Source organism: Phaenicophaeus curvirostris, chromosome 20 (genome assembly GCF_032191515.1).
Source record: "Phaenicophaeus curvirostris isolate KB17595 chromosome 20, BPBGC_Pcur_1.0, whole genome shotgun sequence".
In the NCBI taxonomy this organism is placed as follows: Eukaryota; Metazoa; Chordata; class Aves; order Cuculiformes; family Cuculidae; genus Phaenicophaeus; species Phaenicophaeus curvirostris.
This window is the reverse complement of record NC_091411.1, coordinates 3,872,802-3,885,464: the sequence shown is the minus strand read 5'-3', so window position 1 is coordinate 3,885,464 and position 12,663 is coordinate 3,872,802. Positions and strand designations below refer to the sequence as shown.

Here is a 12,663-nt window from a genome sequence, read left to right as displayed (position 1 = left end):
AGAGGCTTTGTCTCCTAAGGATCTCACAGGATGGAGCGCAAGCTGAGATGAAGTGGAAGAGATCTACACTCCCAGGAAAGTCCTCTGCTATAAAAATTTCAGCTCACAGAGGGGCAGCTGAGTAAGGGCCGTGCTTTCTAACATGCTCAGCATCTGTCAGACAAGTTCCCAAAGGGGAGAACTCCACTGCTCAGTTGGTTTTGGACACTTGGTGCCAAAGCCAAGTATGAATCTCTTCAATGGTGCAAAAACAGGAGACAAGTTTGTCAACTGTAACTGCTCCAAATTCATTTTGCCTTGTAAGTATTATTGCCAAAACCTTTGGAACAGCGTGAAAGACATTGCCTTAGAAGTTATAGCCTGATTTATTAAGCACCATAAGTCAGGAGTATTTGGGTGTTTTGCCGAGTTATGAATTAAACTGGCTTTCCAGATGCTCTCATTCTTGCACAAATCAAGCTATGGTCGTTCATTGATTGTAGATATTTATATGAAAATGTCAATAAAGCACTGAAAATGTTTGCTGTATATTTATTGGTTCTGTACATACAAATGTCTTAGTTTTATGTAACAGATTTGTAAAAATCACGAAGTTCAGATCTATTGTATTTAATAGCTATTTCTTTTAGAAAATAGCTTTGACACCTTCTGACAATGATGTTTATAACAAGTTCTTTAAAACACAGTTTGTGTCTTAAAGCAAAAAATAAAAGCATTTAATTTGATTCATATTTAATCCTGAGTCAGTCTTTATTTTAATAAGCAGCCACAAAGCACTCATATTTACAGTTGGGAGGGGAGGTGCTTACCCACGTCAAAGTGGCTGAAGTGGACTGTGTTTTGCATGTAGAAAACCCTACACAGACGAGAAAACATGCACCTCAGCTATTAATCACACAAAGAGTACACACACAAATCACACACACAAATCATTAGTCTTAACATCTCAAGAACAGTGAGATGCAGCTCTATTCACCCAACAACAAGATTCAAACTTTTCCATGTCCCTGTATTTTAGGGTCTGTATTCAGGAAATCTTGCTCCACAGGACGGAGTATTGGGACTGATTTTCAATTCCACATATATATATAATTTTTTTCTCTCTAGACAGAGCTAGCTGAATCTTGCCTTCATTCTTAACGATGTCTGAAAACACCCTCTCCCCCAAATAAAATAATAATAATATTAAATAATTAATAAAAAATAATAATAGAGCATCCTAAAGACAACGTAACTTGCTTTGGTATTAAAAACTCCCATTTAACTGCCTTCTGTTCAACAATAAGAAGATTACTTAGTAAAACCTTACTGCTTTTCTGAGATTCCTTTAGACTTACAGAACACTTGAGCAGAAAAACACCTATGATTCAGAAAAATAGGACTTTGGGTAGATGAACCAAATTCCCAAGTCTTACAATAGGATCCATTTGGTCAGCCCCATCAATTCCTATTTCTGTAAAAAAAAAAAAACTGAAGGGGGGAAAGTAATTCTGTTTTGTACAGCAGAGAATTTTTTTTTGATGGTGCCAGCCAAAATCACCAGGGTGGCTCTGACCTGCAGCCTGCAAGTCAAGTGTTACTCTGGCTTCTTCTAAAGTCTAACAGAGATGGAGTGACTCCCAGGGGCCATCTCCCTTTCTAAAATTCCAGAAAGCCTAGAAACATTTCAGTACAGCTGAGATTAAACAGTAGAAATCACACCCTGAACTTAATTTCTGAGCTGAATGTGTGCCTGTTGGAGGGGGCAGCTCTGTGACCCACAGAAGAGGCAGCTCAGGGTTTCCCCAAAATTAGCACCTGAAGCTGGCTGCTGAAACAGCCCTGGCTCTTCTCCTGCGGCAATCAACACACTAGCAGAGAATCCATCCATCTCTCCCCGCTTCTCTCCCTGCTTTATTTGATGAGAATGAACCCGTTAGATAAATATGAAAGCACTGCACTATGCACCAGGAGAGGAAGAGGTTCATCGCTCCCTGCTGATGGCCCAGCCAGCTGGTGACTGCAAAGGCACACCAATACTTCCCCAAGTTTCGGGTTCATCTTTGCAGACAGGATACAAAAGCACATTCCTCATTCCTGCACGCGGAGACCGAAGTGGAAGAAATCTATTAAGACGTAATCAAGCAAATAGCTGCCAGGGGGAGACCAAAGTGGAAGAAATCTATTAAGACATAATCAAGCAAATAGCTGCCAGGGCACGCTTATCTGTGAAATCACACCAAAGAGATGTTTGCTCACTGTGCTTCCCTTCTCTCATCACTGCCTGAAAGCAAAGGATGAAAAACAACATACTTTCATAGATATGGTTAGCAGCAAGGCTGCCCATGCCCTAGCCCTCTAGCAGGATGACTTCATTTTTTTGAGAAAAGGAAGTGGGACATCTGTATGTAAATCAGGGGAATCTCTGGAACAAAACCAAGAAGATCTGAAAGGACTTTTTGCTACAGCAGTTGAACCGTTCCTCTTTGCTGCTGAATTCTGTGGTGGGAAGGTAGGAAAGATATCACAGCATATGGAAAGCTCCAAAAGCTCCAAATCTGTGTACAGATCTCTAGGTCCGCTAAAACTAGGCAGTCCCCAGTGGCTGCTGCCACTGCCTTATGCATGGTGGCATCTCATTAGTTTATCTTCAGCAGTCATCCCTTTAATAGAGGAGGTGAGGCAAGGGTGATTGAAAAGGACCTTTTCTTTACCCATCAGCTGCAACTAATTCTCATGTAGGCTAAAAGCATAGGAGCAAACTCATGCATATCCCACTACTTCTGACCCTCTGCAGCCATCAACCAGGCTTTGATACTCATTCATTAAGCGTTGAGCAAATCTTATTCCTTACCCCAGCTTCTAAATTACAGCCAGAATTTCAAGGCAGCATTTATGGACCTATTCAAAGTCCAGTGCATAACCACAAACCATTTTTTTTGGCAACCATAGCTTACTACGGCAGAATTTTCTTGCCTTGGTGGGGCACTATGTGGTCACGCTTTTGGGTAGTAACCACAGCAATGAAAACACAGTTCTTTAAAGAGGTTTTAATTCATTTGCATTCTGTCCCCTTTAGCCAAGCAGTACAGACAGAGCCCACGGCTCCCAACAGGTCCGTTTGAATTGATGTAAGCTATGCTGCCAGCCAGAAACTCAGACAGAGCATTCTCCCAGTAAAGCAAAGACTGAAGACTCTTTGAAACGTACAGAACATCCTAAACTATGAGGCCAACTCTCAAACAACAGCAGCTGAAGATGATGCTTAGTGACAATACAGGTGTGTTTCATTTCCCTCCAGTCTTTTTCAAGCCATGCACCCACCACCCACTGTAATGATTTCAGAGTGTATATCCATACTTATTCCCTTCAGCATTAAGCTCATGAATAACAGGTCCCCAAATAGACTAATCACTTTCTAAAGTATTCAGGTTATTTGTTCTTTCGGTTTCCTGTGGCAGATTCCTCAAATTCTTTGCACATTGCATAACAGCATTCTTGCCTGTTTCAACCTGAAGACAGCACCAACCCTTGAGCCTGGGGCTGAAACACTCACCTGGAGGACAGGAGAAGAGGGATCAGGGTAGTCTGGGACAGGTTCTCCTTTCTGGCCAAAGCTTTGGAACATCACAGATGTGAGTCAGCAGTCATGTTTCGAGTCATTCGTTATTCAGCAACCTGTACCGCATGAAAGAAACCCCATCAGGAGCCACAATCACACTCGCTCTCCCTCACATACAGCCAGCCTGGGTGTCTTCTTGGCTACCAGACCTGTCTTGAGGCCACGGGAATGAGCATGGATGCTAATAACCCACAGACTGGGTGGCTCACTGCATGAGGCCATCCTCCAGTGAGCAGAGCACTCCCCACCCTGGGTCAAAGGGGCTACTATAACTTCTTTACTCAAACAGGTCAGGAGTATGGAACAGCATCAGCTAGTTTCCAGACTGAAAAAAAAACAAACAAACCCATGACTGAGCAAATGTTATTTCTTTTCATTCTGCCATATTCCCATCCCTATACATCTGACCTGCAAGACAGAGAAAATGAACATGAGCCAGGACATCACTGGCTTGTCACTATTTTCCCCTTTAAGGGCTTTTCCATCTGGCTCTTCAGCAAAAGATAGAATCCTAGAATAGTTTGGGTGGGAAGGGACCTCAAACCCCATCCAGTTCCACCCCCTGTCATGGGCAGGGACACCTCCCACTGGATCAGGCTGCCCAAGGCCCATCCAACCTGGCCTGGAACACCTCCAGGGATGGGGCAGCCCTTATGTCTAGTCTAAGTCTGCCCCTCTCCAGTTTATGCCCATTGCCCCTTATCCTATCACCACAAGCCTTTGTAAACAGTCCCTTCCAGCTTTCTTGTAGCCCCTTCAGGTACTGGAAGGTTGCTATGAGGTCTCCCCAGAGCCTTTTCTTCTCCAGGCTGAACAACCCCAGCTCTCACAGCCTGTCCTCGTATGGGAGGTGCTCCAGCATATCATATTTTCTTTCTCCTTGGCACAAGGCAGTCACGGAGCCAGGGACAGCTGGGAGCTCACCCTGCAGTTCTCCAAGATCCGTGCTCCAGGGATTAGGGAGGAGAGGGGCAGAAGGCACCTCAGAAATCACACCAACAGGCTCAGAAAGTAGGAGGGCATCTCCTCCCTCATATTCTAGTTATCACTATTGATTACTTAGGTGGGTAAGACCAGAGAAAGTCTTTGGCTGGTGCAGCAAAGCACTAACTCAACTCAGAGTCACATGCAACAGGAAGCATGATACAAACATTTGACTAAACTACTGCAAGTACTTGAACAAAAGAGCCAGAACTGACTAAACAACTTTAAAGCATCAAAACTAAAAAAAAAGACCATAAGTACTCAGGCTCTCTCAGCTTCAGTAACAACCACCACAAATAACAAACTATGCCTCAGTTTCCAAGACCAAGACGGTACTAATGAAGTTAATTAGCTCTTGTTAACCTCTTCTTAACCAAAGCAGCCGTTAAGCATCCTGTCATCCTGCATGTGCCCTGGGAGAACTTCCCTAACTCTTTTTGGGTTTCTCTATATTGCACCCTCCTCTTCAGGGAAGTGTAACAGTCGACAAAACCACAGCAAAATGCTTAAAGACCTGCCTTGGTGCTTTCCATCTTCTGAGATGTCCAGGATCCCTCTCCCCGACTGTGTGAGCCCAGCCTCCAAGCCATGAGCAGGTTCCCATGCCTGTAATTACTTTTCTGCCTGCATGTTTGCTCTGATTTGGATGTGGTGAAGAAGAACCTGCTGTTAAACTTCTGCACCCTCCTTGCAAATGATGCTTTTATCCACATTAACACACGTCAAAAGTCTCTCCCTTCGCAAGCAAGGTTCATACTCTCAACAAGTACATTTACAGCTTACATCAGAGAACATATTACTTATAATTTACTCTTTGTTTTCTCCGTCTTCACAGCTGTCCCTTTATGTATCCAACGATTTAAAGCAGCACCCCGTAAGGCAGCCAAATTCCTATCTCCAGTACATGACAAATTGCATTAGTTATTCAAGAACGACTTCCAAACACCACTGTGTGCTTTGATGCAGTCACGCAAAATCTTACTTGTTTTCTTAAGAGTAACTGATGTATTCCCAGAAAATCAGGATCATTCCTGGCAGTTTACCGAGAGGAGATACTGATCTAACTGAACTCAATCCGTCGACAGTCGACATCAAAAGAGCATCCAAGGCTCACAAGCATATTTACCCTCCTTTAGTTCTTATGAGGTAGGGAAAGTCCGTTTTAGCAAAGGGGGAGCCACGGAGACATTAAATGACTCATTTGGAGTCACACAGGAAATCTGTGGTGAGGAAAGAAAAGGGAATCAGATAGGTTTTCCAAGGACCCCTGCTTGTTCTCTAACCTCTTCCCTGTCCCCCAGCACCCGGTGGGGAGGTGTTGGTCAGGAGGTAGTGAGAGTCCCTGTGTGTGGCCGGTTGCACAGAACCTGTGTGGAGTTTCCCTTCCCACACAGGCTGAGTCAGTGGTGGACACTGCTGTCACCTTCTCTGCAGCACAGGCTGCACATCCAACTCCAGCCACCAAAAAGTATCGCTTGACTGAGAAGCAGAAGCAGGCAGGTGAAGGAGCCCAGGAAAACCAAGCCCAGCCTCCTCCAGGGCCAGGACAGACCCTGGACCTTCACTCAGGTTCCCTGGTAGTCAGTCATTAGCAGTGGAAACACATTTGGAGCTACGGAGTGGGAAATCTCCTGGCCAGCTCCAGTCCAGCTCCCAGACCCCTGGGACCATCTGGCTGTGCAGCATGCAGCCTTTACAATAAATACCCTTGAAATTGCCTCTTGTCATTGGAAAATACTCTCTCTGGGGGGAATACGCTGCACTCAGGAAAGTTCTCATGCATGTCCCCATGCTTCTGCCTCTTTTTTGGCCGTCTCTACAGGGAAACTGAAGACTCTGCTGGCAGTGTTCCTCTCTAGAAGAAGAAATCCATCCGCTGCTGAAACATTGCACGCGGGGTGAGGAGGAGGGAAGAAAACAAATGAGTTTACGGAAGTAATTTTTTCTAGCCACTAAATTCTCAGTCTAGAGAGTTTTACTTTGAATTAATATGGGCTGTCTTTGCTTTAGGATTAAAGTTATTGATCTGATACTTGATTACTGTTATCCGTCTTTGTTTCTGGACTTACTATAATTCACACAGGGCGAAAGTCTCTAATAAGGGACAGCAATTTACAGTCTTATACCAGAGAGTCACCAGCAAGGAAGCCACCAGAATGCTAGCTGACTGCAGTCTTCAGGCCAGCTAGTGATAACAGGGAGCACTACCCCACCGGAGCCCTCAGGCCAGGGGAACGTGGAGCCAGCAGTCACCCAAAGCCTGCAGGGAGAGTGAGCCTTTCAGACATCAAGACTTCCCTAATATAGAATCATAGAATAACCAGGTTGGAAGAGACCCACCGGATCATTGAGCCCAACCATTCCTATCAAACACTAAACCATGTCCCTCAGCACCTCATCCACCCGTCCCTTAAACACCTCCAGGGAAGGGGACTCAACCCCCTCCCTGGGCAGCCTCTGCCAGGGACTAATGACCCTTTCTGTGAAGAATTTTTTCCTAATGTCCAGCCTGAACCTCCCCTGGTGGAGCTCGAGGCCATTCCCTCTCGTCCTGTCCCCTGTCACTTGGGAGAAGAGCCCAGCTCCCTCCTCTCCACAACCTCCTTTCAGATAGTTGTAGAGAGCAATGAGGTCTCTCCTCAGCCTCCTCTTCTCCAGGCTAAACACCCCCAGCTCTCTCAGCCGTTCCTCATAAGGCCTGTTCTCCAGCCCCCTCACCAGCTTTGTTGCTCTTCTCTGGACTCGCTCCAGAGCCTCAACATCCTTCTTGTGGTGAGGGGCCCAGAACTCCCACAGGCTCCCACAAAACTCCTAGAGTCACAGGGGCAGCAATAAATCCCACTTGCAGTTTCCTAGAGTAATAAATATCTGTCCCAGTTTTGAGATTTGTTGTGATGCAAGTGAACTTTGAAGAAGCATTTATTATCTAGCAAAGGGGTTGATTTACTTTTAACAATCCACATTTCCTTCTGGTGATCCATTGCCAGTCCCTGGGGCTGAGCTGGGAGTAGCGCAGAGCCAAGGAGACATCAGACCACATCGCTGTGCCATGGCAGGGCCTCCAAGGAGAAAACTACTGGCATGACCCACCTTCGACAACTGTTGTAACAAGCAGGAGAGATGTGTGCCAGTGAATAATTACCAGGGGCTGTACAAGAAAGCCATGTGAAGTCCCTAAAATAACATTCCTATGGGTATTATAAGGAACTGCACATGAGCTATGCTTACCCGGACAGGGCAGGCAGCCAGAGTCTGCTCGGCCATCGCGCAGAGAGATCCTATCCTGAATCTCATGCAGCCCCATTGGTGTTGAGGAGGTTTTCACACTGATACAGGAGAGTTCACATCAACCCACAGCTGCCCTCACCCGACTCACTGGGAAATGCAGACTCCAAATGTTGTTGGTCTGTCCTGAGCATCCAGATACCCCATTCGAGAAAACCATGGTGGCTATTGAGACAGTGTTTATTCCTAGTTGGACTCCACCTACCTACAATCTCAAGGATGACTGGACTTTGCCCTTGGGCACATTAATTGGATACAGTTTATAGGACCAGAAATTCAGTCACATGGCAAAACCAAATAATCTCCTGTAAATATTTTGAACCAAGCAAAGACTTAGCAACTTCTGCACTCAAGGGATCTGGGAGAAGAGCTGAACTAGTACCCCGTCTTCTGCAGTCTGCCAAACCAAGCAGAAAAATCTGCATTTAACTGTGTTTGCTCATAAACACCACAGTTCCACGACTGGGAGAGCAGCCCCATGACTGGGAGAGCAGCTTCTGCAGCGGGAGCCCCTGCAGAACCTCTGCTCTTGAGACACCACAGCCAGAGAAAGCATCTGCCTTCCTCAAGTGCCATCAGAGAGAGGAGAGGGAAAATCTTTACACAGAAACCTGACTCCAAGGCTGGGTCTTGCAACAGAAGAGACTTATTTCCTGTCCCCTAGGAATTTTATGCAGACTATGCAACGAATTTTCCAAATAATAGGTTGGGTTTTATTTATAGGAAGCTTCAGGATTAAGTGTCTGATTTATTTTCCTTGATGATCTTCTTTCATTTGTCCAATGTCTCTTAAAATAGAAACTACCTGAACAATGTTTGACAGAACCATAAATCCTGCACCTATTCAGTATGATATTAAGGTTGTTATTCTTTTGGGAGTGTTGAGTGTTGCACTGAAGGTCTATTTTTGGGAAGATTTGCATTGGAACAGACTGTCCAAAGCAGTGAGTAAAGCCTTGATGACTGCTGGATGGATGGCTGCACAACTGGACTGTGCAGAAAGCCATCTGCTCTTTAGCACGTGCCCTGATCTGTGGCATGTTGCCACCGCTGGCAATTGGAGGAGTTGCCAACCAGACCAATAGCAAAGGTCCTGTCCACTGAAGGCTGGTCTGAGGAGAAAAATGCTGAGCCTTAATAGTAAAAATGACATGCAAAATGTGGCAGGCGATTGGCAGGCTCAGCAGAACGCTGACCATACTGGAAAAGCCATGAGGATGTGGGAAAGATTCCTATTTTCCATCTGGTTTTAGCCTGAACTGATCAATTGTTCACACGAAGAAGTTCCTATAAATGCTCTCTCCTTAAGCACATCCTTGCTATCAATTTTATCCTCAAGTGGGTTTTTAAAGGACAAAATCTTCCTAGGCATGCGTCCCTAGGATGTTTAAGGGTTGACCCAGAGTGACAAAATAAACAAAGAATGCTGAGTAAATGCACAAAACAAGGGCATGAGAACTTTGAGGGCCTGTCTGTCCATCTTGTATGTATATACAGACAGACAGGCAGACAGAATCTCTGCTGTTCCCCCGGCACAGTAGACATCACAAGGACATCTCATCCCAGACCGTTATGCATTCTTTCAAGATCTCTCTCTTCCCCAAACTGTCTTAAGCAAAGTTAAGGATTGTTTGTTAATATTAGAGCCAAGAAAATTATACAAAGGGATGCGTTGACCGTGGCAAAGGAGAAGGAGAGATGAGGTTAAACACAGCACAGGAATGCATGGAAATGGGTTGAGAAGAAATCATAGAAACCAAGAATCATTGAGGTTTGAAAAGCCCTCTAAGCTCATCCAGCGCAACCATCAGCCCAGCATCACCGTGCCTGCTAAACCATGTCCTGAAGTGCCACATCTATATATTTTTTAACACCTTCAGGGGTGGAAATTCCACCACTGCCCTGGGCAAAGAAGGCACCCAGTGGGCAGAAGCTGGGAGCTGAAGCACAGAGTAATTAAACTTGCTTCTGCTCTACAAAATAAACACTCAGCAAAACCAGGGGCTGAGCCTGAGTTCCTACCTATCCTTCAAGACCATTGCCCCTGAAAAAACTGGGATTTTCATTTTGGTGTGTATGTTTTGGGGTGTTTTGGAGTTTATCTTTCAGTTCTTTGAGATGGGCAACATCATTCAGCTAAAATTCAGTTAGCAATCACATCAGACTTTCAGAATGCAGCCTTTCACCATGGAACTGAACTATAGAACAGACGGAAAGACTAAATTCTACAATTTCTCATGAACCAAAAGCCAAGAGGTTCTAGAAACATGTCTGGTGGCATAGATGTCAGGGTCACTTGCTTGCCTGAGCAGAGCACTGGAAAGCTGAGAGCAGAGCTTGCTATGAACTGCTCACAGCTTGCACGGGGTAAGGACCTGCCAAGCAGCTGCAGTCAGATCCTGGTTTGCCCATCCCTGGTGAATCCTGGTGAATTCTGCAACTGGAGTTATAGAGCAGCTTGTTCTCCTGGGAAGTTACCTCTGAATCTCCCTGACATGCTCAAGGCTGGCTCTGTGCTGTTTTAGTTAAACTTGACATTTCAGAGTTTGAGGCTTGGGAAAATTTGAGGCTTGGGAAAATTTGAGGCTGAGAGAGTTGGAGTTGTTCAGCCTGGCGAAGAGAAGGCTCTGAGGAGACCTTAGAGAAGTTTCCAGTACTGAAAGGGGCTCCAGGAAAGATGGGGAGGGGCTCTTGATCAGGGAGTGCAGGGACAGGACAAGGGGAACAGTTTTATGATGAAAGAGGAGAGATAGAGATGAGATCTTAGGAAGAAATGTTTTGCTGTGAGGGTGGGGAGGCCCTGGCCCAGGTTGCCCAGAGCAGGGGTGGCTGCCCCAGCCCTGGAGGGGTTCAAGGCCAGGTTGGCTGGGGCTTGGAGCCCCTGATCCAGTGAGAGGTGCCCCTGTCCATGGCAGGCGTGGAACTGGATGGGCTTTGAGGTCCGTTCCAACCCAAACCATTCCCTGATTCTATGAAAATGCAATATTCAGTCATAGGCATTGAAAACCTCACTGTGCTGGCGTTCTGGAATCTCACACCCTTTGCCCATCTCTACAAGTAGTGTGCAATCTCCAGGCAGTCCATCTCACAGAGAGAACTTTGAAAAACACAGGTGAAAATAATCTAAAATATAAGCTTTATTCTGTATTTACTTCTTGCATAAAAGTCCTCACAGCTTTGAAACTTTTAACCTTTGAACATGCAAAACTATTAAGGAAAGAGGGAATGACAGGCAAATGACTTGTACAAAGTTAGTTTTTGCCTAAGCAAGTTTAATGATGGGGGGTTGATTTTGAGTCTACCACACTCAAAACCAGAAATTCCACCCAGGGCAATTTCTGACATTTGGTTTTTCAACATTAACATGAGATGAAAATGAAAAATACAGATGTTTAATTAATAAAAACACCGAAGACTTCCTTTCTTTGAAAAAGGTGAAAGAGAAACTTTTGTACTTTCTAAAGAAAATACCCTTTGCAATATTGATGCTTCAGAATGCCTGCCACACAAATGTCTTTCATTTAAATTCCCTTATCTTAAAATCTGAAGTTTTCTTCTAAATGTGGATACTCCCATGAAAAATACCTAATTCAATGTATCACAAGGTCTCATTAGGATTATTGTTCTACATGAGAAGATTTTTTTCAACCTAGAGTTCAACATTAGATCCTGAACCCTTGTTAATGTCTTTCTTTCAATAAATATTTTCAAACTGCTGCAGAGAAGCACCTATCATGCCACAGAGAAATACAATTCATAATTACAATGGATTTTATACCCTCAAAATGTGTTTCATTTGGTACCACATCATCCAGTTCATACTGAAGGACAACGAACAAACCTTGCAAAGCTCAAAGGAGAAGGTATTATGTCATCGAGGAGGCATTTGTTAATCTGTGCATACTTTTGCCACTGAGAAGAAGCCAGAATATGACTCACTTCATTTGTTAGAGGAAGAAGATTACAACTGAGAGCCCTGAACACATGAAAAATGAAATGAGAAAATGCGAAGGAATTGGGAAATGCATCAGCAAACAAATGAAAACCAATGACATTGAATTTTACGAGCTGGTTTCCCCCCAAAGAGCGTTTAGTTTGATCATCAAAATGGTGAAAAAGAGAACACCCCAACTTTTAGAAAGGCAAAGGCAATGATCTCCAGTGAATAGGCAGAAAGGAAAACTATCTACAGAATCATCTGGTTTTCTCTTTCTACTTGTTTTGCATTGAGCACCATACTAACTCACAACTGTAAAGATACCACAGGTTAAAACTGAGGTTAAAACAAGGAGGCAAGCATCACCTAAACCTGACAACTGGATTGATTTCCACCTTAGCAAATTAAGGATGCTGTAAAGTTGTGAGCATTTCCCCCAGCTTTTTGAATAGTGATGTTAATATCTGCTTTGACCTTTAACAAAGAACATTGCCAGCAGCCTGCTAACCTGCAGGGACCACCAAGTGTCACAACCACACTTACCTTCTTGCTTTTACTGGGTTCATTTGAAGCCTGCAAGATAGAGCTACTCCCTGCACTGAAGCCTCTATGCAGCCATAAATTATTCCCTTGTCTCATATTGCATTTACCAAACCTAATTGCCTTTGGCTTGCAAAGGACACGTCCCTCATTTCGTTATTCCTGGCTAAATTTTCTTGCTCAGTGTGCTGCTGTGAGATGTTTCTGTGGAAATACTGGAGGAGGTAGAGGGACCTTAGGGGACACCTGAGATGTTTGGGCTTTTTTGATATTTATTCTTATATCATCAATGAAATGGAGGAGGATGGTGTATTTA

At 44.5% G+C, this 12,663-nt stretch overlaps 1 long non-coding RNA gene across 1 annotated transcript in view; it reads right to left on the bottom strand.

The window, feature by feature from the left end:
- LOC138729164 (uncharacterized) overlaps positions 1–12,663 on the bottom strand; it is a 113,893-nt gene that overhangs the window by 83,931 nt on the left and 17,299 nt on the right. Inside the window, exon 2 of the long non-coding RNA XR_011338840.1 lies at positions 3,536–3,657. This is a non-coding gene — a long non-coding RNA (uncharacterized lncRNA). The remainder of the gene's footprint in view (positions 1–3,535; positions 3,658–12,663) is intronic.